The sequence below is a fragment of the Gopherus flavomarginatus genome, chromosome 1, assembly GCF_025201925.1.
Source record: "Gopherus flavomarginatus isolate rGopFla2 chromosome 1, rGopFla2.mat.asm, whole genome shotgun sequence".
NCBI classification, from domain to species: Eukaryota; Metazoa; Chordata; order Testudines; family Testudinidae; genus Gopherus; species Gopherus flavomarginatus.
Window position 1 is genome coordinate 1,053,088 of NC_066617.1, and position 26,780 is coordinate 1,079,867.

At 49.1% G+C, this 26,780-nt stretch overlaps 1 protein-coding gene and 1 long non-coding RNA gene across 2 annotated transcripts in view; one reads left to right on the top strand and one right to left on the bottom strand.

Annotated features, from left to right (window-relative positions):
• LOC127051377 (uncharacterized) overlaps nt 1–23,603 on the bottom strand; it is a 105,767-nt gene extending 82,164 nt beyond the window's left edge. The window contains exon 1 of the long non-coding RNA XR_007774493.1: nt 23,526–23,603. This is a non-coding gene — a long non-coding RNA (uncharacterized LOC127051377). The remainder of the gene's footprint in view (nt 1–23,525) is intronic.
• The window catches only part of SHANK3 (SH3 and multiple ankyrin repeat domains 3), a 673,138-nt gene that overhangs the window by 380,040 nt on the left and 266,318 nt on the right, over nt 1–26,780 (top strand). The window lies entirely within an intron of this gene.

Consider the following 26,780-nt stretch of genomic DNA (forward strand, 5'->3'; position numbering starts at 1 on the left):
GGTGAAAGAACAGGTTAAGGACTGTTTGGAGAAGCTGGACATGCACAAGTCCATGGGTCCAGATCTAATGCATCCAAGGGTGCTGAGGGAGTTGGCGGATGTGATTGCAGAACCATTGGCCATTATCTTTGAAAATTTGTGGTGATCGGGGAAGGTCCTGGACGACTGGAAAAAGGCAAATATAGTGCCCATATTTTAAAAAGGGAAGAAAGAGAACTTGGGGAACTACAGACCGGTCAGCCTCACTTCAGTCCCCGGCAAAACCATGGAGCAGGTCCCCAAGAAATCCTTTTTGAAGCACTTGGAGAAGAGGAAGATGATCAGGAACAGTCAACATGGATTCACCAGGAGCAAATCATGCCTGACCGACGTAATTGCCTTCTGCGATGAGATAACTGGCTCTGTGGCTACGGGGAAAGCGATGGATGTGATATACCTTGACTTTAGCAAAGCTTTTGATACGGTCTCCCACAGTATTCTTGCCAACAAATTAAAGTAGTACGGATTGGATGAATGGACTGTAAGGTGGATAGAAAGCTGGCTAGATTGTCGGACTCAACAGGTAGTGGTCAACAGCTTGATGTCTAGTTGGCAGCAGGTATCAAGTGGATTGCCCCCAGAGGTTGGTGCTGGGGCTGATTTTGTTCAACATCTTTATTAATGATCTGGATGATAGGATTAATTGCACCCTCAACAAGTTTGCAGGTGACACTAAACTGGAGGAGAGGTAGGTATGATGGAGGGTAGGGATAGGATCCAGAGTGACCTAGAAAAATTAGAGGATTGGGCCAAAATAAATCTGATGTCGTTTGAACAAGGACAAGTGCAGCGTCCTGCACTTGGGAAGGAAGAATCCCATGCACTGCTACAGGCTGGGATCTGAGTGGCTAGGCCACAGCTCTGTAGAAAAGGACTTGAGGATTACAATGGATGAGAAGTTGGATATGAGTCAGCAGTGTGCCCTTGTTGCCAAGAAGGCCAACGGCATATTGAGCTGCATTAGTAGGAGCATTGCCAGCAGATTGAGTGAAGTGATCATTCCCCTCTGTTCGGCACTGGTGAGGTCACACCTGGAGTATTGTGTCCAGTTTTGGGCCCCCCACTGCAGAAGGGATGTGGACACGTTGGAGAGAGTCAGCGGAGGGCAACAAAAATTATCAGGGGCCTGGGTCACATGACTTTCGAGGAGAGGCTGAGGGAATCACCTCCATTTCAGTTTCAGTATAAATGTTTGTTTTGATTTCTTGTTCCTTCTTTTGTTTGGACAATCATCTTTTATCTTTAGAATAGCGTTTTTTGGTGTTTGCCAAGAAATTGAGTAAACTAAGGTCCTAGGGGTGTGGAGGAGGGGATCAACTCAAACCCCTTTGTAGCGCTATTTTCATCCTGGAGGGTGGAAGAGTTTATTCCACCTTTAACTCCTTTCACTCTTTACATTAATACAACACATCTCAAGGTGCCCATAACAACACCTCTGGGGCTTCCCTTTGACCCAACAAAGGACTTCAACCCTGCATAGTCTGTCATGCCAATAAGGAATGCATTGCTGTGCAGTGTGAGCAAGACACAGGCCCTGATGGCTGACCCAACATAACAACAAGGCGGGGCTACATCTCCAATGTTTAACAGTGAAGTTAGCCATTTGAGCAATTTGCCAAGGGATGCAATGGATTTGCTGTCACTTGAAGTCTTCAAATCAACACTGGACATTAGTTCTAAAAGAGACACTAGCTCAATCCAAAGTTATAGGCTCAATGCAGGAATCTCTGGGTGAGATTCTTTGGCCTGTGTTAGGCAAACCAGAGTAGTGATCATAATGGCTCCCTCTGAATTCTAAATTTGTATCCAAGGGGCTCTGGTACTGCCACTTCCACCAGCCCATTAACCTGCCTGTGTAGTTTCCTAACTCCCATTTGCACCCTGGGAAGATGAGGTTACGCACACTAGATATTCTGCAGGCTCTCAGCTGTTACTAGGATATGACTAAATGTTTTCGCCAATCACCTCTCCTGTTTGTTGCTCACGGAGATAACATTCTACCCAAAGACTCTCCAACAAGTAGATAAGACCATGTATCCAAGCCTGCTGTGAACTGCCAGGACTCGTTAATGTTCTGGCATGAGGGCTCAATCTGCCAGATTTAAGGTAACTTTTATGAGCGTCTTAGAAGTGTCCAATTATAGACATAGCTAAAGCTGCGTTCAGGAGCTCTCTTTATGCTTTTACCTAGCTTCATTCTCTCGCTCTAATATCCAGGTCTGATGCTGGATTTGAGAAAATTGAGACTTCTCAAATTCTCTAGAAGTGACTGCTAACTAATCACCGGGGTGGGGGAGGAGGATCCACACAGACAATGCTCAGAGACGCTTAACAATGGTAAGTGGTGTTCTTTGACATTTCTGTCTGTGTGGATCCCTGCCATCCACCATCCCTTTCTGCTGCTCCAGTGTTTTACGCTATGGTGGTGTTTGAGTTAGGGAAGTGCTCAGTGGCAGTTGTTGGGGGTGCACCCACTTATACACCTTGGGCCACACGGTCATAGGCAAGGAGCATGTGCAGCCCTGTCAAATGCTGTTCTTCAAAGCTTCTGCACTTGTGCATGCACTGAAGTGCCATGCACGCTAAGTGTCCCAAAGAAGCACATTCACTGTAGATAAGTGATGCCAGTTCTTGCAACGCTAATCGAAGGTCTTTGGGAGCCTCTGGGGACCTGCTCCTTACTGTATCTGTCCCCCTGCGGTTATGACCTCTGCAGGGAGCATTTCAGAGCCACAGGGTTGGATGGAAGAGCCTTTCCTAAGGATGCAAAGAATCCTGTGGCACCTTATAGACTAACAGATGTTTTGGAGCATGAGCTTTTGTGGGTGAATACCCACTTCCTCAGATGCATGAGGATACATGCATCTGAGGAAGTGGGTATTCACCCACGAAAGCTCATGCTCCAAAACGTCTGTTAGTCTATAAGGTGCCACAGGATTCTTTGCTGCTTTTACAGATCCAGACTAACACGGTTACCCCTCTGATACTTTCCTAAGGATGATTTCCCAAAATCCCATCCCGAGTTCTTGTGGTGGTCTTGGATTGTCACTTAAATCAGACAGCTTTTCTTCTGATATTTTCCTCTGTCTCATGTTCTCCCTGGTTAAATATGATTCTACACCTTGGATGTTCAGGAAGCTTTGATATTTGACACAAAAAAGTCAGCCTTTTAAAAAATCTTCAAGGTTATTTGTATCGTCTGGTGAAATGAGCCAGTTCATTTCAGACCAGAGGTGATAGAAACGGATAACGTTCTCTATTCTGCTAGACGGTGTGCTCATTGAAATTCCTATGCTAGATAGACTGAGAGCATAAGAACGGCCATACTGAGTCAGACCAATGGTCCATCTAGCTCAGTATCCTGTTTTCTGACAATGGCCAGTGCTGAATGTTTCAGGGGAATGAACAGATCAGGTCAATTTTGAGTCATTCATGCCCTGTCATCCACTGACAGCTTCTGGCAGATGGAGGTTTAGAGACACCCGGAGCATGGGATTGTGTCCATGACCATCTTGGCTAATAACTATTGACGGACCTATCCTCCATGAACTTATCTAATTTTTTTAACCGTTATACTTTTGGCCTTCGTAATATCCTCTGGCAATGAGTTCCACAGGGTGACTGTGTATTGTGTGAAGAAGTATATCTTTTTTGTTTGTTTTGAACTTTCTGCCTATTAATTTCATTGAGTGACTCCTGGTTCTTGTGTTATGTGAAGGGGTAAATAACACTTCCCTGTTTTGCTTTCTTCACACCAGACCTCTGTTACATCACTCATAAGCTATCTTTTTTTTTTTTTAATAAGGTGAAAAGTCCCTGTCTTTTTAATCTCTCCTCGTATGGAAGCTGTTCCATACCATCATTTTTGTTGCCTTTCTCTGTATCTTTACCAGTTCCAATAAATCTTTTTTGAGATATGGAAAACAGAACTGCATAAAGCCCTCAAAGTGTGGGTGTAGCATGGATGTATGTAGGGGCATTGTGATATTTTCTGTCTGATCTATCCCTTTCCTAGTGGTTCCTAACAGTCTGTTAGCTCTTCCAATTGCTGCCGCACATCGGGCCGATGGTTTTCAGGGAACTAGCCACAATGACACTAAAACCTCTTTCTCGAGTTGTAACAGCCAATTTAGACCTGATTGTTTTATATGTGTAGTTGAGATTATTTTTTCCAATGTGCATTACTTTGTACTTACCAACATTGAATTTCATCTGCTCTTTTCTTTTCCAGTCACCTAGTTTAGTGAGACCCCTTTGTAAGTCTTTGCAGTCAGCTTTGGACGTAACTATCTTGAGTAATTTTTAGATATCAGAGGGATCACCATGTTAGTCTGGATCTGTAAAAAGCGACAGAGTCCTGTGGCACCTTACAGACTAACAGACGTATTGGAGCATGAGCTTTCATGAGTGAATACCCACTTCATCAGATGCATGCAATGAAGTGGGTATTCACCCATGAAAGCTTATGCTCCAATACGTCTGTTAGTCTATAAGGTGTCACAGGGCTCTTTGTCGCTTTTTGAGTAATTTTGTATTTTCCATAAACTGAAGGTTTTTCTGCTGTGGCTGGGAGGGTAACAGATTTTGCTACACCTGTTTGTTATGTGCAGACTGTTGAGGATCTGCACAATTACTACTTGGAATTCCATGCCCAGTTGTACAAGTATTATTCTCTCAGACTGGCTGGTCCATATGAGAGCAATGTTCAGTCACTTCTCAGGTGATTGTACGCCTCCATCCTGCCCCTGCGGAGGATCCCCATTAAGGAGGAATCTGTGAAGATGATACAGACATGAAGAAGAAAAGAGGTGACTTACCGAAGTAACATTTGTTCTACGAATACAGTGCCCCACTGACCATCCCTGCCTGCCTCTGCTTTGGAGATGTAAAGGCTATGCCTAGTGTTAGAAAGGAACGAAAAAGAGTTGAAGCAGAGAGCTTTTATAGAACCAAAGATATCTATACTGCTGGAACACAGGGTCAGGTACGTGTTTCCTCAAAGGCTAACTTATTTCAAATCAGTTCCATTGCTGCGTGGCATTTCATGTGCTCTCACAGCATGGATGTGCTGCATTTCGAGAACCAAAGTTACTTTGGTAAGTCTCTACTTTTCTTGCAGACTTTCTTCTTGCAAAAGAGTGAGCGAGCTCTATCTTCACTGGCTTATCCTCCCATCACTGAATTCCACAGGGATAGGATTCCCTGATGCAAGGGTCAGATTGGGGTACTCAAAGTGGGGTATTCTGTGATATTACATTCCATATTCTTTATAGAAATAGGCTTATGGTATGAATATGGCATAACTAAGATATATTTTATCCAAGATGGATCTTGTAAGATATCATTGGAAAGGATATGATTTACTGAATGAGATTATCCAATATGTGTGCTTCTATCATTTCTGTATCTAAAGTTAGGAATATTGACTATGTAGCGATTACAACTGTGTGTGTACTTGGGAAACACCCACCAAATAGCAGGCCATCAGCCTTGATAGGCCATTTTCATGGGCATGTTCATAGAGCTTAACAGTTCCTACCTTTAATGCTAAGGCAATAAGACTTTGAAGATACTAATCTCTCTCCTTCCTGACAAGTGTCCTAGGACGTTCCTTTGACACTACAAGGTCATGTCACCTGGTTCTAAACACCATCTTGGACTTCTAGTAATTTTTCCACTGAAAGGAGAGGGAGCTCAAGACTAGGAAACAAAAGGTTCCCGCCTTATGTAAATTCTATTTAAGACTGGGGAGTCAGTTGATCTAGGTTCTCTCTTCACTGAATCCCCACCCAGGATGAAGCTAAAGAGATCTGAGAAACAAAGACATGGGGGGTGTGAGGGGGTAAGTGTTGAGCCCTGGCTGGAAAAGGGATCTGGTCTATGAATATGATGTCTAAAGATTTATGCTGAAAGCAGGGCAGCTCACTTTCAAGAATTTCTGCAACCTGCCCAAAAGCAACATTTAGGGAGAGAAATTACCTCTTGAAACAGGTCTTTTTAAGATCTTAAGGTTAGTATTGTCATGGTACAATTCCCCACTCTGAACCTTAGCGTCCAAAAGATGGGGTACCAGCATGAATTCCTCTAAGCTCAATTACCAGCTTAGAACCTGTAGCGCTGCCACCAACCAGGAATTCCAGTGCCTGGTACACTCTGGTCCCCAGAAAACCTTGCCTGGGGACCCCCAAGACCCATACCCTCTGGATCTTAACACAAGGAAAGTAAACCCTTTCCCTCACTATTGCCTCTCCCAGGCTTCCCCTCCCTGGGTTACCCTGGAAGATCACTGTGTGATTCACAAAACAGAGAGGACAATTCACCTTCCCCCGTCCTTCTCTCTCCCCCTCCCAGACTCTCCCTGAGAGAGACAGTAATCCGAACACAGAGAGAATTTAACCTTCCTCTCCCCCTTCCCTCCTTTCTCCCCACCAATTCCCTGGTGGATCTAGACCCCGTCCCCTGGGGTCTCACCAGAATAAAAAAAAACCAATCAAGTTCTTAAACAAGAAAAGCTTTTAATTAAAGAAAGAAAAAACAGTAAAAATTATCTTTGTAAATTTAAAAAATGGAATAGGTACAGGGTCTTTCAGCTATAGACACTGGGAACACCCTCCCAGCCTAAGTATACAAGTACAAATTAAAATCTTTTCAGCAAAATACCAATTTGAACTCCTCCCAGCCAAATACACATTTGCAAATAAAGAAAACAACCATAAGCCTAACTCGCTTTATCTACCTAGTACTTACTATTCTGGATTTATAAGAAACTGTATCAGGGAGATTAGAGAGAAACTTGGTTGCACGTCTGGTCCCTCTGAGCCCCCAGAGTGAACAACAACCAAACACTAACAGCACACACACAAACTTCCCTCCCTCAAGATTTGAAAGTATCCTGTCCCCAATTGGTCCTCTGGTCAGGTGACAGCCAGGCTCACTGATCTTGTTAACCCTTTCCAGCCAAAGAGATATGAAGCACTTCTGAGCTATAAACTCTTACTTATCTGTTTATGACAAGTATGCATGTTTATTTGCTTAGTACTGTTTGATATTCCTTATAATCACTTAAAATCTGCCTTTTGTAGTTAATTTGTTTTTGTTTATTATAAAAGCCAGTTTGTGCAATTTATAACTGAGGAAGGGGGGCAAGAAGCTGTATAGATCTTCCTCCACATTGAGGGAGGGGGCGGATTTATGAACGTACACTCTACAGATTTCTCCTCAGCACAAGACAATATTGTTTTGGGTGCCCTCTCCAGAGAGGAGCTGCACTTAAGTGCTGGGCAGTTTCCTAGCTGTTTGCCGTCTCTATGTGATTCTCTAGCTGGGGGGTGTGTGCGAGCCTAATTCAGCAAAACAGGGAGAGGGAGTCCAGGCTGGTGGAGCAGGAGGGGCTCAGTGAAACCTCAGTACAGCAGGTGGCATTCCAAAAGGGGGGTCCAACCTGTCACACTCTCCCAAGCTCCATCCAGGTGAGCTATCAAAACAAGACACTATTCTCAGTAGATAATGTTGATCTTCGAGATACATTTGGCTCTCCCTCCACTTTCTTCTGTGTTTTGAACTGTAGTGCAGTAGCTAACGATGCAGGCATTTAGGCTACCATCACTAGGCTTCATGGTTAACGTTCCACTATGTTGAGGTAAGGCTGCTCTGAGTTCACATGCTGCTCTGAGTTTTTCTGTCAGGTTCTCACCACGCTCAAGCCGCCATCACTGCATCAGTTTAGTTTCAGTTCACATTTTAAAGACAATCTTCCATAAAGGCGGTAAACTGATGTCTTTTTATAATCAAAGTGAAGATTTTGAAGCACAAGATGACAGCTTCCAGAAGCAATACCAGCTCTCTGAGCCTGGCCCAATTTAATCTCTGATTTTATGTCCTTCTCCCAGACCTTAAGTGATAACTTGATTCCACCTTAACAAAGCCACTTACCTCTGATCTTCTGTCTGAAACCTTCATTCCTTGGGGCGTTCCGTTCCTCCTGCTTTTATGTCTCAAGTGCAGCTCTTCATCTTTACTGGGCTACGGCTTTGTCTACACTAGCACTCTGTTGGTCCAGGCTGTGAAAAAAACACCCCCGTGCCCCACTAAGATTTCATCGACTAAGGCGCTGGTGTGAACAGTGCGATGTCGATGGGAGACGCTCTCTGCTAACATAGCTACCGATATTCATTGGGGTGGCTTAATTATGTGGTGGGAGAGCTCTTGCATGCCAGCATAGAGTGGCTACGCAGGAGACCTTGCCATGCAGTCCATAGTGCAGACCTAGCCTAAGACTTTTAGAAAGTCTGCTAGACTTTTTGTGGCTGCTGGGCTCACTGAAAGGGGATTTCCATCTCCACCCAATGTCTGTTCCCATGGAGCAGAGTCTGTATGGAGAGGATAGGTAGCGAGGCTGTATTTGAGAGGCAGAAGGCCTATTCTGGCAGAGCTAAGGCAGAATCAGTGCATATCAGAGCTCCGTAGGATTACGGAACAACAGTAGTGTGCTCGTGATATGTTCTCTAGATCTCGCCCACTCTCGCTTCGGGAGGGCAGGGCTGGAACAGTTTGTACAGTGGGGGTGTTGAGAGCCATTGAACCAAACTGTAAACCCAGTTTATATAATGGAAACCTCTTCACGCCATGGGGTGCTGCAGTCCCCCCCTCCACCGCACTCCTTGTTCCAGCACCTATGTCTACCTCTTTGTTTAACTAGAACTTTTCAGCTCCCCTTTGGGGGGGCTCACAGGATTCCTCCTTGTGGAAATATACAGAGCTCACCATGAAGAAAGACAGCAACTGCCAGCCCTTGTGAATATTGAATCTGCTGTGATAGACCCAGGCCAGATGGGAACAGCAGAGTAGTAAAAGGGAACCAGAAAACAGAGGAGAGGATGTGTGTGCGAGGAACTGGGAGCAGGGGCTGTGCAAGAAGCTGAGAGTGAGTAGGCATCCTGCTGGAGGACTGAGAAGTACAAGCGTTATCAGACACCAGGAGGAAGATCCTGTGGTGAGGATAAAGAAGGTGTTGGGAGAAGGCCATGGGGAAGTAGCCCAGGGAGTTGTAGCTGTCACGTAGCTGTACCAAGAAGCACTGTAGACTGCTGCAGTCCACAGGGCCTTGGGCTGGAACCCGGAGTAGAGGGTGGGCTCGGGTTCCCCTCGAAACCTCCCAACTCCTGATCAAACACAGGAGGAAATGACCTGGACTGTGGTTTCTACCAGAGGGGAAGGTCTCTGGGCTGTTTCCCGACCCACATGGTGAATCTGTGAGGTGATCAAATCCGCCGATAAGCTCAGGAGCCACCAAGGTAGAGGAGGAACTTTGTTACACTGCACATATATTTATTTCATAGGCAGGCCCAAAGGAAGTGCCTGTGGAGCCCCAGCGGGTCACTGCTTTCTAGATGGTTCCCAGAACTCAGCAGTGCCAGGCACACAGCTCACAGTGGGAATTTGCAGAGGCAGATCTCAAAGAACCTGCTCTACTGTGAAGTAATCTTCCTTTACCAGAGCAAAAGCACCCTGAACCCAAAATATGAGCTCCTGCTGCACTTGAAGCTCTGCAGCTAAGAGTTTGGGGCACAGTTCTTGCACATTTTGTTCCACACACAGGACATGATGCAATCAGACAAATATTGCGCTGAAACAGTTGTTGGTTTCCTTCTGTCTCTGGTGAGGGTCTGAAAGGAGCTGGCGTTTTCATAGAGCTTGACAATTCCTACCTTTAACGCGTCACTAGTGAGCTGCTCCCTCTTCCCCTGGTGGCTGTCGGTGTGGTAGTGTCCTACGGCATGAATTCTTCTCTGCGAAGAGGGTGAGGGTTTATTATCTGATGAGTCAATGACACTATTACTGTATTAATAAATCAGACTTTAATTAGACCACCAAGATACACAGGTGCCTAAACTGAATCCTTTTAAGATGATATTGCTGGGACCCTGCCCTCCCTTGCCCTTCCCTTCCCTATATTGTGTCACTCTCACGTCTGCATTTAGATTGGAGGCTCTCTGGGTAGCGACCATGCCTTGTGTTGTTTCTGTGAAGTGCCCAGAGCATGGGCAGAGTGAAAATAAAAACAAATAATATAATAGCAGCCAGTCCATGCTTTACAGGCACAGAGTAAGATGAGTTTTTGCACGTGCAGTCCAAGTGGACCTTTTCAGTTAATCATTTCCCCTTTCAGTTAATCAGGATTCCCATTTTGGGGATCTGGAATGTCCCAGTCACCTGTAGAGTATTACCAGAAAAAAACCTGAATTTTTAATGTTAAAACAAGCAAACAGATAAAGCCAACAATGTTTTTTTTGAAGGGAGAACCCCTTCTTGGAGCGTTGTCCGTGTTGGTGACCCACACACTGGGCATGCAGGCTCGGAAGCTTCTCGTCACAATATCCGTTAGGACTGTGCCTCCGTGTGGCCTTCCGCCTACCGGCACGTAAGGAGGCTCAGCTCTACCTGCTACTCAGGCACTTTTATCATCCGGGGTGCAAGCTGGCACTCCCTGGGGCTTGCCTCCTGTCTGCACTTGACTGCAGAACTGTACTGCATGTTCTTGGTGCTGTCGTAACAGGCACGGCAATTTCCTGCCATCTCTTCGGGAGATCTTACTGTGTGAAGTTATTGTACCATTGAGGGCAGGACCGGAAGGGACAATTCCTTGCCTGCCGTAACAGGTTCTGTGAGATGTTTGTGTGGATCCGTTCTGCTCAGCCTCCTCTGGCTTCTGTGGAGTGTCTCAGCGCTCTAGAGTCCGGATTAGTGAAGGAGCTGAGTGGCAGTTGGGCCACTCAAGTGGGGATTACAGGGAAGCCGGGGTAGGGGGCATGTGCTGCTGGAGCTTCCAGACTTGCCCATGTGTGGCACACGCACACAGCGAGTGGGACCCAGACAGACAGTGCTGGAAGAGCTATGCGGAAATCACTGGTTTTGCCAGGTGTTCTCTCTCCAACATAAAGCAGCAAAAAAGAACTCAAGTCTCCTCCCCCTTCCCGCACTCTCTCTCATCCTTTGCAGGCCAGGTGTGTAGGTTTTGCATTGGCAGTGGGAGAGTGTGTCTGAGCTAGGAGGAGACGTGAAGTCCCCTGACATCTCTCACTGCTCATTTCCACGCTTCTAGCTGTAACATTCCTTGGCAAACACAGAGCAACCTTCCCTTCAAGTGCAGCCAGTGCATCTCCTGCAACTGGGGGTGTGATGGAGTAGGGGCTGTCTGTGTGGGGGATGGGAGAGCCGGGGATGTCTTTAGGTGAGGGACAGGATCTTTAAGCCTGTAACCTGAGCCAGGTAGGGGGAAGGGGGTTAGCACCTTGGCCTGGGAAGCTGGACAAAGGAATCCGCCGGCTGGAGGAGGGGCAGTTCAGTTTCGGTTGTGGGCTGGGTGAGGGGTATTCAGGGGATCCTATGCTGGACCCAAGCACCCTGAAACTCCAGAAGGACTCGATTGAGGGTTCCTGACTGTGCCTGCAAGCTCTGCTGTAACCTGCATTCCTGTTGTCCAATAAACCTTCTGTTTTACTGGCTGGCTGAGAGTCACTGTGGGTCCCAGGAAGAGGGGTTCAGGACCGGACCCCCCCCACACACTCCGTGACAGGGGGAATGGGATAAAAGCCCAGAGCCTAGGCAAGTGGAGTGAGAGACCTTGGAAGACACGATGTAACCACACACAAACCAGCCAGCTTCTGCTTAGAGCTACCTGGCTGGAGACATCCCATTATGGAGCGAGCAGGGTGTGTGGGGTGGTGTTGTTTCTCTTCACAGCCCTGGGGCCACCAAACCTGGGATGTAGGGGTCAGCTGTTGGCATCTCAGTAGCTAGGAGATGGCGAAGAATTGGAGGGAGTTCAGGCATGAATTCACATGACCAGGGTGCGTCTCAGCAAATCAGTGATTCGGGATTTAACAGCAGTGTGCAGTATCTGAAGGGGGTGGGCTCCACAGAGGAAGAAGGACTGAATGTGGGGATAGGACTAGCAGAGACGGGGTGACATTAAAAATGGGGAACATTATTCTGGATACGAGGAAACCTCCTGACTGTGAGATGCATTTGCTCTGTTGTCGTTTGGAGACTTTAACAGCTGTCACTTTTAAAACTCTGCTGGGCAAAACGGACAAAAGTCTGTCAGGGTAGCATTTTCTAAAGTGCCCAAGTCCCATGGCAGCCTAAGGCCTATTGATTTTCAGCACTATTTTAGGCACTCTAGCAAATGGGACTTAGGTGCTTGTGAAAATGTTACCCACTGTCTGTCAATCTTTATACAGCTAGTTGGTGCACCTGGCAGTGTCTGGGCAAGAGAGGGGCAAGACACAAGGGCTGGCAATCTATGTGAGACTGAAAATACAGCAAGCCAGGGAGGGGGCGGCATTCAGAATGAGATGCTGTGTTGCTGGAGGTGGGGGTGGAGAGTTGTCTGATGGGTTTTGTTCATTTCTTTTTGGATTTTGTTGTATTTAACTTCTGAAAAACAATAATATTCTCTTCTCTGGTATATACTGGGTAGGAAGCTTTGCAGAGGGGGAGTTTTGGGAGGAAGGGAGAAGGTGTAAACTAGCCCCATGGCATGGGGTGGAAGGAAGGAGGAGACTACATAAGGCCCATGGAAGGGGCGAGTTAGGCCCATGTGGGATAGGGAACGGTGAATCAGGCCCATGGGGTGGAGGGGAGGGAAGGGGTTGGTCTGGGAATGTTTCTCCGGATAAATCTACTGGCTTGTTATAAAGCAGATCATTGAACCGCCCTCTCAGGGCCCTTTGGGGGTTGCTATTTTGGTTCCTGATGAAGAGTGAAAGGGGTGAAATTGTGGGCCATGGGCGATGATGCCCTGTAACCATGCGGAGGGAGGACAGGAGGGTTGTAGATATGCCACGGTGACCAGACTCCATTTGTCTCTGACGTTCTACTTTGTTGTCAGCTGGAGCCTGTCCCATCATTCTCTTTTCTTTTTCATTTTCATTCATGCTCCACCCTAGATGATCTGCTCCATGATCTAGGTAATTATGGTTTTTCATTCTCCCACGACCTTCAGCTCCGCCACCCCTGTTGCCGTCCCTTCCCTTGGTGAGACCCAGGAGGCTTCTGGGAGCAGGGGGCAAATCTTTCCTTTTCTTTCCTCGCTTGCGCACTCTCAGTACCAAGCAACTCCAGCCCAGATGGGTGGACCAAAGCACAAGACGTCGGGGCTTCCCTTCCCAGCCTGCTCTCTGTCCTGCAGTCCCCAAAGCTCCTCTCCTCTCCTGCTTCATGTCCCTTTGGGAGGTCCTCAGAGATGCCAACAAGGGTGGCACTGTTGCTTCCCAGAAGAATGGAGACGAGTTCCGACGGTGCCTGGTCCAAAGCTCAGGGAAGCAGCAAAGCAGGAGCATCCCAAAGCAGGCATCTGTCTGTCGGTTAAGCCAATGGCTAAACCTCTTCTTGCTGCTCAGTGGTGAGGAGGCCTGTGGCGGGGGGAAGCGCTGAGGCCAGACTCTGCTCTGGAAGAAATGGCAGGCAGCACGTGGGGCCCACTCTGGCCTCCTAGGTGTGGCAAGCTTGAGTTTCCACCCTTTCCCAAGCTGGGGCATGGATGTGTATCAGTGAGAGGCACATGGTCCCCTCTTCTGTTTCCCTCTCTCTCACTGGCCTGTGAGGTCGTGCACTCACAGAGCACCTGGCCAGAGGTCCAACCCCAGGAGCCATCTTCCATCTGTCCCCAACACAGGGACTGCCAGACTGCATCCGACTGAGTTCTCCTATCTCTGTCAGTGCCAGGTAACCATCTGCTGTACAGCAAATGTAAGAAATAAATAACCTGTTAGTGGCTGGCTTGCCCTGAAGTGTCACCACAGCTCATAGTTATAGGTGGGGCAGGCAGTGATGCCCATAGTTAAGGTTGCTCTGCACTTCCCATTATAAGACCTTATTTTCGTTTGCTTATAACTTTGCCAAACTTTAATTGTTTTGGCCAAAATTTCCAGGCTTCATATCTGCCTCAGATGACTTATTTTTTAACGTTTGTTTCAGCTAAAAAGGTCCAGCCTTTTCTCAGCACAAAGATAAAGGAAAGTGTATTGTTTTAGCATTGTTAAAAAAAAATCTACCATTTCACTGAGCTCTAGCACCCCCAGGATTGCCCTGGTGGCATAGATATGCCGTCTGCAGTCTGCCCACATTTTGCCAAGTTATTAACCGCTGAAAAATCTCAATTTGCACTTGCTTGGAAGAGACTGGTTAGTTTGGCAGATAAATTATCTGAAGACTTTGACTGACTAGACATGCAGCGTCCCCTCAGCTCCTCCCACAGAACGACTCTGCATGCTCCACACTGGGACTGCAAGGGCTGAGCTGGCTTCTGCTGCCACTGTTCCTTCCAGCCACCACCAGGCTGCGGTGGTACCAGAACTCAGACTATCCTGTGCTCTCACTGCCCCCTCCAGCTGGCACACAAACAGAGTGGAGGAGGAGAAGGGGAGCAGGATAGGAACAGAAGAGTGGATTGGGCTGGTGTGGAGAGAGGACGTTAGGGGACAGGAGCAAAGGGGGGAGGTCAGGGCTGGGGCAGTAACCGAGGAGAGAAGTGGAGAGAGGAGCAGGAGGTGAGGGAGGGAAAGGGGCAGCACTCAGATAGGGAATGCCAGAGTTAAGGTTTTAAAACCAGTGATCCCTGCACAGACCCCTTTGTCACTTGAGCGGATGGAGTAACTGAGAGCTGTTATGGGCTGTTCTCCTCCCGTGGAGCAGACACCGGAGGGCTTCGCAGCTGTTTGCCAGACAGCAGAGGAATGCTGAGACTTGGGAACCCTGAGTTCTCTTCTGGGTTGTGGAAGGAAGCGTGATCTACTGCTTACACATTCTGCACTCCCTGTCTCCTCTGCCTGTATCCTATACTCCTAGCATGTGCTCCCCTAGTCTGCTTGGCTGGCTGTGTGTATTCAGATGAATAAATGGGCCAAAGGTGTTAACTTCACCCAAAAACAGCAAAGAATCCTGTGGCACCTTATATAGACTAACAGACGTTTTGGAGCATGAGCTTTCGTGGGTGAATACCCACTTCTTCAGATGCATGTGGTGGAAATATCCAGGGGCAGGTATATATATGCTAGCAAGCAAGCTAGAGATATCGAGGTCAGTTCAATCAGGGAGGATGAGGCCCTGTTCTAGTAGTTGAGGTGTGAAAACCAAGAGAGGAGAAACTGGTTCTGTAGTTGGCAAGCCATTCACAGTCTTTGTTCAATCCTGAGCTGATGGTGTCAAATTTGCAAATGAACTGAAGCTCAGCAGTTTCTCTTTGAAGCCTGGTCCTGAAGTTTTTTTGCTGCAGGATGGCCACCTTAAGGTCTGCTATAGTGTGGCCAGGGAGGTTGAAGTGCTCTCCTACAGGTTTTTGTATACATTAGGAATGGCAATATACAAAAACCTGTAGGAGAGCACTTCAACCTCCCTGGCCACACTATAGCAGACCTTAAGGTGGCCATCCTGCAGCAAAAAAACTTCAGGACCAGGCTTCAAAGAGAAACTGCTGAGCTTCAGTTCATCTGCAAATTTGACACCATCAGCTCAGGATTGAACAAAGACTGTGAATGGCTTGCCAACTACAGAACCAGTTTCTCCTCTCTTGGTTTTCACACCTCAACTACTAGAACAGGGCCTCATCCTCCCTGATTGAACTGACCTCGATATCTCTAGCTTGCTTGCTAGCATATATATACCTGCCCCTGGATATTTCCACCACATGCATCTGAAGAAGTGGGTATTCACCCACGAAAGCTCATGCTCCAAAACGTCTGTTAGTCTATAAGGTGCTACAGGATTCTTTGCTGCTTTTACAGATCCAGACTAACACGGCTACCCCTCTGATACTTAACTTCACCCAGTCACTGTCCAACATTAAGTCATGTTAAACAAGTTTTTGGGTTTGTTATACAGAGACCTCCACCTGCTTAGCACCGTGGCAAACAGACCAGGAAAAAATATTTTAACCTTTTGTTAATGATACCGAAAAAAATGAAAATCCAGTTAATGCATTTGAAATGTAAAGTATTAAGTAAGGCTTTTATTTTAACAATGTTCCTTGTTTTCCCTTTTTAGCTGCAGGGAGTTTCAAAAGGGAAAAAAAGCCCTTGTTTGACAGTCTGTGAGATGGCATTAAAGGTTGTATCTACTGTCCTTTGGGGTCTCAGGGAAGAAATACAGCTGGCATGCGCTGGAGTTACCGCTGTTTGTTGACGTTTTTAAAACTCTCATTGCGGGTGAAGAGGAGTTACATGAGATGGGCTGGAGGGGTCGCTGCTGCTGCTGTCGTTAAAGTTCAGTTCCATTGTTGAGGAAAACAGAACAAGACAAACACACACACACAAAAGGGGAGAGGAGAGAACAGCAAAGAGAAAGTGCAGCTTCTGTCTCTGGTGCTGCCTCTCACTTTCAGCCCCGCTGCTGGAGAGACGCATGGCACGTAATCTCAGCAGGCACTCCGAGACCTGGAAAACTTGTACCAGCATCAGCTTGTTTAGGGCATTGCTTCAAGCTCCCTCTTTCTGGTCTCAGGCTCACAGCAGCATTGCAGAATATACAGTCTTGGCTGGCTAAGGCAGACTCTTCTTAGATAGAAGGAAAAAGGAGAGAGGATAGGGAAGGAAAAGAACGCACACTGCAGGGTGGTGTGGGGTGGGGTGGTGTGGGGGAGAGTTTCACATCCCCGTGGTGGTTGGGATTTAGCTGGTGCCTGCAGGAGGAGGGCGAGGTCATTTGGGTCCCTCTCTCTGGATCGGTCTGGTCAAGATGCTGAAGGCCTCGGGTCCCAGGAGATGATGGGGGTGGGAGCCATGATGGTGACGCTCGTTCCAATAGTCTCCATTGGTTCTTCTTCGAGTGCTTGCTCATATCCATTCCAGTTAGGTGTGTGCGCGCCGCGTGCACATTCGTCGGAGAAACTTTTACCCTAGCAACACTCGGTGGGCCGGCAGGTCGCCCCCTGGAATGGCGCCGGTATGGTGCCTGATATATACCCCTGCTGGCCCGCCCGCTCCTCAGTTCCTTCTTACCGCCCGTGTCGGTCGTTGGAACTGTGGAGCACGGCTAGCCATTCTCCACCTCCCTAGCGTTTCACTCTTCTACAGTATAGTGTATATAGTTCTGTAATTATAGTAATAGTTGTAGTTATAAAGTTAGTTAAGTGTAGTTTGTAAATAGTTATACAGAGGATCGGGGGTTCGCCCCCTTTTCCTCCCCGCGGTGCCGGGGCCCATGCCGGGTTCACCCGGGTTTAAGCGTTGTGCGGCCTGTCATCGGCCGATGCCCACAGGAGATCCGCATGGCTCCTGCCTGAGGTGCCCTGGCGAGTACCACCTTGCGGACAAGTGTCGGATCTGCAAGGCGTTCAAGCCCCGAACGAAGAAGGAGCAGGATAGTCGCCTGAAGCAGATCCTGATGGAGGCAGCGCTGACTCCCCCACTGTCTTCACCGACTCCGGCACCGGGACCAAGTGTCGCCTCCGCTCCGGACCGCCCGGCGCCGGCAAAGGCTTCAACTTCCCGCTTGGCACCGGCCCGGCACCCTAGCCGACACCGCTCCCCCTCCCCGAGGAGCAAGAAGCACAGGGCTCCTGCGGTACCTGCAACTGCACCGCAGTCAGAGTGTGCCTCCAAACCTGACTGCCCAGCACCGTCATCCACCGCGGCACCGAGCGTCGTCGCACCGTCGACTCCGGCTCCTCAGGGACCGTTGAGTCCCGTACCTCTCAGCTCCCCAGTGAGAACAGCGGTTGAGCTTGTCGCCGGAGACCTTCTCCGTTGCACACGACCTCATCGCCCTGACAGAACCCGAGCTGCCCCAACTCCCGGCACCGCCGGTGCGGGTTATCCAATCAATGGGCAAGCCCGCCATGGTACGGCCGCATTCGCCAGGCACTACTGGGCATCGGTCCCATTCCAAATCGAGGGACCACTCTCAGCGTCGCCGCTCAAGATCCAGACGCCGCTCGCAGTCCCGGGACCGCTCCCTGTGGCACCGGTCGTACTCACGGCACCGATCAAGATCCCGGTCGCCCTCGTATTACTCTCGGCACCGGTCTAGATCACGGCACCGACGTTCCTACCGCAGCCGATCCCGGCACAACAGCGTACGGCACCGGTTGACCTCCTGGCACCGAGCTGGTAGCATGTCGCGGTCCAGATTGAGGTACCGCCATGACTCCCGGTACCGCTCGCCGGCACCGTGCAGAGATGACATCGGGATGCGCAGAGGCCTGCCGCAGTCATCGACGGCTCCTCCATGGCCTTCACGGCACTCGTCTGCTTCTTGTCTATGGACAGCGCCTCTTACGGGGGTTCGGATATTCAGGCCCGCCCAGACCAGGGACCACCACAATGGTCCTTTTGAACGCCCTGGGCATACCACCAAGCCCAGAGCAAACCTTCAGGCCCAGCTCGCTCCAGCCAATCGGAGCATCGTGCACCAGAGGCCACAGTCAGCCAGCCTCCCCCCTCAGGTATGGAGGAAGACCCTGCGGATCCCCTGGCGCAGCAGGATGTCCAGAAAGTGGAGGTCCCTCTGGACGAGGCTTCCGTTCAGGAACCACTCCTCCCTGGGGTGTCTTCTTCCTCGTCCCCAGATGAGGCGGTAGCGGACACATCTTCATCAGGGCCCCTGCCGATTGATCTCCGGGCACATCAGGACCTTCTAAGGCGAGTTGCCCAGAACATAAACCTTCCTGTAGAGGAAGTCCCGGAAGTAGAGGACCCAGTGGTAAGCATGCTCTCTGCGGAGGCACCGACCAGGGTAGCCCTCCCCTTCATCAAGTCGATCCAGGCGAAGGCGGACACCATCTGGCAGTCTCCGGCCTCCATTCCACCCACTGCCCACGGAGTGGAAAGGAAATATATGGTACCATCCAAAGGGTATGAGTACCTCTATGTACACCCCGCTCCCTGCTCCTTGGTGGTACAATCAGTCAATGAATGGGAACGACATGGCCAACAAGCTCCTGCGCCAAAATCCAGAGAAGCCAGGCGCATGGACTTGCTAGGCTGCAAGATTTATTCTGCGGGAAGCCTTCAGCTCCGTGTGGCGAACCAGCAGGCCCTCCTGAGCCGTTACAGCCACAACACCTGGGAGGCTGTCGACAAATTTACAGAGCTGCTTCCCCAGGACTCACACCAGGAATTTTCATCTCTCCTGGAAGAGGGCAGGAGGGTCGTCAGGACCTCCCTACAAGCGTCCTTAGATGCCGCAGATTCGGCAGAAAGAACACTGGCGTCGGGCGTAGCCATGCTCTGTATATCGTGGCTGCAGTCTTCTGGACTACCGCTGGAGCTACAGTACACGATCCAGGACCTGCCATTCGACGGGCAGGGCCTCTTTTCTGAAAAGACGTATCCCAGGCTACAGAGCCTGAAGGATAACCGGGTCATCGTGCGTTCGCTGGGAATGCACACGCCCCAGACTCAGAGAAGGCCATTCTGCGCCTACCATCAGCACACTTACCCCCCGCCTCACCCCAGACAAGATTTCAACCGGAGGCGAGGTCGGCCAAACCGTAGACGTCAGTCAGGTCCTCAAAGGGGTAACACTTCTGGGTCCGACAAGCCACCGCAGGGACCCAAGGCGAACTTTTGAAGGTGCACCCGAGAGCAGCTTACCAATCCCTTCCCTGGATCCACTTCATTTCCTCAACCGCCTCCGCCTCTTCCTGCTGTCATGGTCCCAGCTAACTTCGGATCGTTTGGTCCTGCACACGGTGGAGTTTGGTTACCATCTTGAGTTTATTTCTCCACCCCCCCATCCTCCCTCCTCGTCCCTCTTCAGGGACCCCTCTCACGAGCAACTTATCGTCCAGGAGGTTCGCAAGCTCCTGCTCATAGGAGCTATAGAGGAGGTGCCAAGGGAGCTAAAGGGCAAGGGGTTTTATTCCCGGTACTTCTTAATCCCCAAGTCAAAAGGGGGCCTACGACCCATCCTGGACCTGCGAGGACTGAACAAATTCATCAAAAAGTTCAAGTTCCGTATGGTAACCTTAGGAACCATCATTCCTTCCCTGGGTCCTGGAGATTGGTACACCGCTCTTGATATGAAGGACGCTTACTTCCACATTGTGATCTTTCCCCCGCACAGGCGGTATCTTCGCTTTGTGGTAAATCAGGACCACTACCAATTCACAGTCCTCCCCTTTGGGCTCTCCTCGGCCCCCCGGGTATTCACCAAGTGTATGGCGGTCTTCGCCGCTGCCCTGCGCCATCGTCGTATCCATGTCTTCCCTTACCTCAACGACTGGCTCATTCGAGGCACATCGGAGGCGCAGGTGTCCGGGCACATGTCATAACCTTAGTCCCAGATTTGGACCTTAGCGTCCAAAATATGGGAGTTAGCATGAAAACCTCCAAGCTTAGTTACCAGCTTGGACATGGTACTTGCTGCCACCACCCAAAAAATTAGAGTGTTTTGGGGCACTCTGGTCCCCCTGAAAAACCTTCCCTGGGGACCCCAAGACCCAAATCCCTTGAGTCTCACAACAAAGGGAAATAATCCTTTTTCCCTTCCCCCCTCCAGGTGCTCCTGGAGAGATACACAGACACAAGCTCTGTGAATCCAAACAGAGTGACTCCCCCTCTCCGTTCCCAGTCCTGGAAACCAAAAGCACTTTCCTATTCCCGCAGAGGGAATGCAAAATCAGGCTAGCACATCCAACACACAGATCTCCCCCTGATTTCTTCCTCCCACCAATTCCCTGATGAGTACAGACTCAATTTCCCTGAAATTTCCCAGTAAAGAAAAACTCCCAACAGGTCTTAAAAGAAAGCTTTATATAAAAAGAGAGAAAAATACATACAAATGGTCTCTCTGTATTAAGGTGACACAATACAGGGTCAATTGCTTAAAAGAATATTGAATAAACAGCCTTATTCAAAAAGAATACAAATTAAAGCACTCCAGCACTTATATTCATGCAAATACCAAAGAAAAGAAACCATATAACTTACTATCTGATCTCTTTATCCTTACACTTAGAAACAGAAGATTAGAAAGTAAAACTACTTCTCCAAAGCTCCGAGACAGCAGCCAGACAGACAGCAAAGACTCAGACACAAACTTCCCTCCACCCAGAGTTGAAAAAATCCGGTTTCCTGATTGGTCCTCTGGTCAGGTGCTTCAGGTGGAAGAGACATTAACCCTTAGCTATCTGTTTATGACAGCACATCACCATCATCACGGAGCTGTTTGCGAGTCTAGGCTTGAGCATCAACCCGGACAAGTCCACTCTGGTGCCTACGCGGAGCATAGAATTCATCGGGGCAATGCTGGACTCCAACCTCGCGATGGTCAGCCTCCCCCGGCACCGATTCCAGGCCATAGTGTCCATGGTCACAAGCCTACAGGCCTTCCCGACCACATCTGCTCGAACGTGCTTCACTCTCCTGGGGCACATGGCCGCATGCACCTTCGTCACCAAGCATGCAAGACTCCGCATGCGCCCGCTGCAAACCTGGCTCACGTCGGTCTATCGACCGGGCAGGGACGCCATAGACACAATCGTAACGATTCCACTGAAGATTCTAGGTTCCCTAGGCTGGTGGACAACGCCCTCTCAAATGTGTACAGGCCTACCGTTTCACGCCCCTTAGCCCTCAGTGTCCCTGACAACGGACGCGTCATCGCTGGGCTGGGGTGCTCACCTGGGGGCCCTGCGTACACAGGGTCTATGGTCACAAAGAGAGTTGACTCTTCACATCAATGTGCGGGAGCGGCGGGCAGTTCGCCTAGCATGCCAGACGTTCCAACGCCATTTGCACGGTCGTTGTGTTGCGGTATTCACGGACAACACAACTGCCATGTATTACATCAACAAGCAAGGCGGGACCCGGTCCTCCCCGCTGTGTCAGGAAGCAATACGTCTGTGGGACTTTTGCATAGCCCACTCTATTCATCTAGTGGCCTCCTTTCTCTCGGGTGTGCGGAACACCCTTGCGGATCACCTGAGCAGATCCTTTCTGTCTCACGAATGGTCCGTCCGTCTGGACGTCCTCTCTTCCATTTTCCGGAGGTAGAGGTTTCCCCAGATAGATCTGTTCGCCTCCAGATCGAAGAGGAAATGCCAGGTGTTCTGCTCTCTACAGGGTCGCTCCCCGGGCTCCCTGTTGGACGCGTTCCTCATTCCGTGGACGGGATGTCTTTGCTACGCCTTTCCACTCTTCCCTCTCGTCCACCGAGTCCTGATCAAGGTCCAGAGAGACAAGGCCTGCCTCATCCTGATCGCTCTGGCTTGACCGCAGCAGCCTTGGTACACCATGCTGCTCGATCTGTCCCTGGCGAATCCAATTGCCCTACCTCCTTGGCCGGATCTGATTACACAGGACTTCGGCAGGATGCGCCATCCGGATCTACAGTCCCTCCACCTGTCTGCATGGCTCCTGGCTGGTTAAGCCAGTCCGAGTTGCGCTGTTCTGACGCAGTACAACAAGTGGTGTTGGGCAGCAGGAAGCCTTCCACGCGTTCAGCCTACCTAGCGAAATGGAAATGCTTCTGCTGCTGGTGCAACCAGCACGGCCACGACCCACTCTCTGTGCTAGTCCTCACCATTTTGGACTACGTGTGGTCTCTCTAGCAGCAGGGCTTGGCGGTCTCCTCTCTGCGCGTCCATCTCGCAGCTATATCCACTTTCGATCCAGGCGAGGCTGGCAAGTCCGTGTTTTCCCACCGTATGGTGTCAAGATTCATCAAGGGCCTGGAGCGATTATACCCTCAGGTCAAACGGCCTAACCCTACTTGGGACCTGAACCTTGTCTTGACCAGGCTCATGGCGCCCCCCTTCGAACTCTTAGCCATATGCTCGCTGCTGTACCTGTCCTGGAAAGTGGCCTTCCTAGTCGCTATCACGTCGGCTCGGCAAGTCTTGGAGCTTCGGGCTCTGACCGTGGACCCTCCGTACACGGTGTTCCATAAGGACAAGGTACAGCTGCGACCACACCTGGCGTTCCTCCCTAAGGTCGTCTCCGCCTTCCATATTTGCCAAGACGTCTTCCTGCCAGTTTTTTACCCAAAGCTGCATTCATCCCGAAGAGAGCAACAGGTCCATTCCTTGGATGTCCGAAGGGCTCTCGCGTTCTACATTGAGAGAACTAATCCCTTCCGACGTTCACCACAATTGTTTGTGGCAGTAGCGGAACGCGTGAGAGGCATGGCAATCTCCAGCGTATTGCATCCTGGGTCACGTCCTGCAACAGGACATGTTACGACTTGGCCCGTGTGCCAACAGGGGCCCTTACCGCCCATTCTACCAGGGCTCAAGCTTCGTCGGCCGCGTTTTTGGCTCATGTCCCCATACAGGAAATCTGCCGTGCGGCCACCTGGTCTTCTGTGCACACCTTCGCATCACACTATGCACTGATCCAGCAAGTTAGAGACGATGCCGCTTTCGGTGCAGCGGTTTTACAGTCCGCAATGTCTCGCTCTGACCCCACCGCCTAGGTAAGGCTTGGGAATCACCTAATTGGAATGGATATGAGCAAGCACTCGAAGAAGAAAAGACGGTTACTCACCTTTGTAACTGTTGTTCTTCGAGATGTGTTGCTCATATCCATTCCACACCCGCCCTCCTTCCCCACTGTCGGAGTAGCCGGCAAGAAGGAACTGAGGAGTGGGTGGGCCAGGAGGGGTATATATCAGGCGCCATACCGGCGTCACTCCAGGGGGCGACCTGCTAGCCCACCGAGTGTTGCTAGGGTAAAAAGTCTCCGACGAACGTGCACGCGCGGCGCGCACACCTAACTGGAATGGATGTGAGCAACACATCTCGAAGAACAACAGTTACAAAGGTGAGTAACCGTCTTTTCTTTCATTTTCAGTTTGGGGAAGATGAGTTGAGCTGGGTTCTGAAGCTGACAGGTTGGCTCGGATGTTTCTTTGAAGTCTCCTTTTTAAGGACTCTAAAAGGGAGCGAGGGACAGTAGAATAAATCCCCTCATCATTTTACTCTCCAATTAAATCCATTTACGAAAGGCTGAATTTGGCAGAGGTAACTTCATTTCCATGTTTTCATATTAACCAAGTTTGATCTCCCCTAGTCCTTGGACTATAGCACAGGCCCTGGTTGTTTCAGCTAACGGTTTCTCTGTCTGGTTTTCTTGCACTTGTTATAACATTCATCGTTGTCAGCAACTTGACCCATTTGTCATGGTTATTGTAACATCTTAGGAATTTTTAAGTCCCTTGCACTGAGGCAGGACTAAGTATTATCTGGACCATCCTTGACAGGTGTTTGTCCAACCTGCTCTTAACCATTTCCAATGATGGAGATTCCACAGCTTCCATAGGAAATTTATTCCAGGGCTTAACCACCCTAACAGGAAGTTTTTGCTAATGTCCAACCTAGACCATCCTGGCTGCAATTTAAGCCCATTGCTTCTTGTCCTATCCTCAGAAGTTAAGAACAATTCTTCTCCCTCCTCCTTGTAGCAACCATTTATGTACTTGAAAACTGTTCTTATGTCCCCTCTCAGTCTTCTCTTCTCCAGACTAAACAAACCCAATTTTTTCAATCTTCCCTCATAGGTCATGTTTTCTAGACCTTCAGTCGTTTTTGTTGCTCTTCTCTTAACTTTCTCCACATCTTTCTTGAAATGTGACACCCAGAACTGGACACAACACTCCCAGTTGAGGCCTAATCAGCGCGGAGTAGAGCGGAAGAATTACTTCTCGAGTCTTGCTTACAACACTCCTGCTAATACAGCCCAGAAGGATGTTTGCTTTTTTTTTAACAGTGTTACACTGTTGACCCATTTATCTTGTGATCCACTGTGATCCCCATATCCCTTTCCGCAGTGCTCCTTCCTAGGCAGTCATTTCCCATTTGTATGTGTGCAACTGATTGTTTCTTCCTAAGGGGAGTACTTTGCATTTGTCCTTATTGAATTTCATCCTATTTGCTTCAGACCATTTCTCCAGTTTGTGCAGATAATTTTGAATTTTAATGCTATCCTCCAAAGCACTTGCAACCCATCCCACCTTGGTATAATCTGTAGACTTCAGCATACTTTCTATGCCATTATCTAAATTATTGATGAAGATATTGAACAGATCTGGACCCAGAAACAATCCCTGCAGGACCCCACTCATTATACCCTTCCAGCTTGACTGTGAACCACTGATAACTACTCTCTGGGAACGGTTTTCCAACCAGTTTTGCACCCATCTTATAGTAGCTCCATCTAGGCTGTATTTCCCTAGTTTGTTTATGAGAAGGTTTCTAACTATTAGAGCAGTGAAGTTCTGGAACAGCCTTCCAAGGGGAGTAGTGGGGGCAAAAGACATATCTGGCTTTAAGACTAAGCTTGATAAGTTTATGGAAGGGATGATATGATGGGATAGCTTAATTTTGGCAATTGATCTTTGATTATCAGCAGATAAGTATGCCCAGTGGTCTGTGATGGGATGTTGGATGAGATGGGATCTGAGTTACTGCAGAGAATTCTTTCCTGAGTGCTGGCAGGTGAGTCTTGCCCACATTCTCAGGGTTTAGCTGATCGCCATATTTGGGGTCGGGAAGGAATTTTCCTCCATGGCAGATTGGCAGAAGCCCTGGAGGTTTTTTGCCTTCCTCTGCAGCGTGGGGCATGGGTCACTTGCTGGTGGATTCTCTGCAGCTTGAGGTCTTCAAACCACAATTTGAAAACTTCAATAACTCGGACATAGGTTAGGGGTTTGTTATAGAAGTGGATGGGTAGGGTTCTATGGCCTACTTTGTGCAGGAGGTCAGACTAGATGATCATATTGGTCCCTTCTGACCCTAAAGTCTATGAGAAGGTCATGCAAGACAATATCAAAAGCTTTACTAAAGTCAAGGTGTACCACATCTACTGCTTCCCTCCATCCAGAAGGCTTGTAACCCTGTCAAAGGAAGCTGTCAGATTGGTTTGACTTGATTTGTTCGTGACAGATCCATTCTGACTGTTAAAACTTATCACCTTATTATCTTCTAGGTGTTTGCAAATTGATTGCTTAATTATTTGCTCCGTTATCTTTCCAGGTACTGAAGTTAAGATGACTGGTCTCTAATTTCCTGGCTTGTCCTTATTCCCATTTTTATATTTTGGCCCTATAGTTGCCCATTTCCACTCTTCTGGAATCTCTCCCACCTTCCACAACTTTTTGAAGACAATCACTAATGACTCAGATATCTCCTCAGTAAGCTCCTTGAGTATTCCAGGATGTATTTCATCAGGCCCTGGTGACATGAAGACATCTAACTTGTCCAAGTAATTTTTAACTTGGTCTTTCCCTATTTTCGCCTCTGATCCTACCTCATTTTCACATACTCTTTACAACTGAGCCTAGGTTAAGTTACTAAGTCCAGTAATGACCAGAGGCCCTATCCCCTAGTCTCTGTCCCCAGTGCAGCCTCTCTTTCTCCTCTGCCTGCCCCTTGCAGCTTGTCTCTTTTGCCTCTGCTCTGTCCTCCCTACAGTTTGTCTTTACCCACCTGCTTTCTCTTCACGCTGGATGCCAGCTTGGGGAACACTCACAGGAGAGACAGACTCCCCCTTGAGTGGGGAGGGATAGCTCAGTGGTTTGAGCATGGACCTGCTAAACCCAGGGTTGTGAGTTCAATCCTTGGGGGGGCCATTTAGGGAACTGGTGTAAAAATCTGTCTGGGGATTGGTCCTGCTTTGAGCAGGGGGTTGGACGACATACCTCCTGAGGTCCCTTCCAACCCTGATATTCTATGATTCCTGCTTCCCATGCCTGTTGCCACAATGACCTGTCGGGGCTAGAAGGGGTTACTGCAGGGAAGGGTG